The sequence below is a fragment of the Coregonus lavaretus genome (genome assembly GCF_964263955.1).
Source record: "Coregonus lavaretus genome assembly, contig: HAP1_SCAFFOLD_972, whole genome shotgun sequence".
In the NCBI taxonomy this organism is placed as follows: domain Eukaryota; kingdom Metazoa; phylum Chordata; class Actinopteri; order Salmoniformes; family Salmonidae; genus Coregonus; species Coregonus lavaretus.
The window spans coordinates 183,756-184,788 of record NW_028164706.1 but is presented as its reverse complement, the minus strand read 5'-3'; positions in this window follow the sequence as shown (position 1 = coordinate 184,788).

Sequence of the window (1,033 nt, the reverse complement as noted above, 5' to 3'; positions counted from 1 at the left end):
GCATATACAGAACATACATCCACACACATCTGAAAATATACATGTCTGCACACTCATTCACACATCATCCTCACACACACACGCACGCTATCACACACACACACGTACATCTGTGAAAATCAAAAAGGAAAGCCATTACATGGCTTCACAACAGGCTTACAGAAAGGTTGAATTATATTTTTATGTCTTATAACAGGCCTATGACCTTTCACAGAAATTATCCATAGAGCTGAACTTTCATGCAGGTATTATCAATAGAGCCTTCAGGTATGATATATAGAGCCTTCAGGTATGATATATAGAGCCTTCAGGTATGATCTATAGAGCCTACAGATATGATCTATAGAGCCTACAGATATGATCTATAGAGCCTACAGGTATGATCTATAAAGCCTTCAGGTATGATATTACATATTGTACTGTACATATTAGATATGTGCAGAGTTGAAGCCTTGAAGCACATGCATACAGCTGCAGAGTGCAGAGTGGTTTGACCAAGTTGTGTTTACTCAGAACGCAATGTGAAGCTTTCCTTTAGGAAGGATATTTGCTTTGTATTGGGGGTGCTGTATGCATGCCAATGATGCCAGTTTAGTTTTATCGTCATTTGGAAGATTTAGGCAGCCAACAACATTGTGGTGTATCTGTGACTAGAACATGTTCACCTATTTTTCCATGTTGACATTGATGCACTGATATGATCTAATGCAGGATGTCCTCTTATGACCTGTGGGAGAAAGGAAGAGGGAAAACATTGAGTGAATCTTCCCTGCAGTCTGTTGAATTTGGCACTAACCTCCAGTTAAAAGAAATGATTACCACAGAAGAGCTCTGCTTATAGCATGTCCTGCCATGTTGTCCTGTTATGATACAGAGCTTAGTAAGCCTTACAGCCAAACAAGTATTTTCTAAAGTAAAGGCGTAGCAGCTTGGGTGTGGCTTGTTACTCCCTCCCTATAGGCCACGCCCCTGTATTGGGAGAGAAATTTAAAGGGCGGGAGGAAGATAATGAAAGAAAGAAAAACAGAAGATG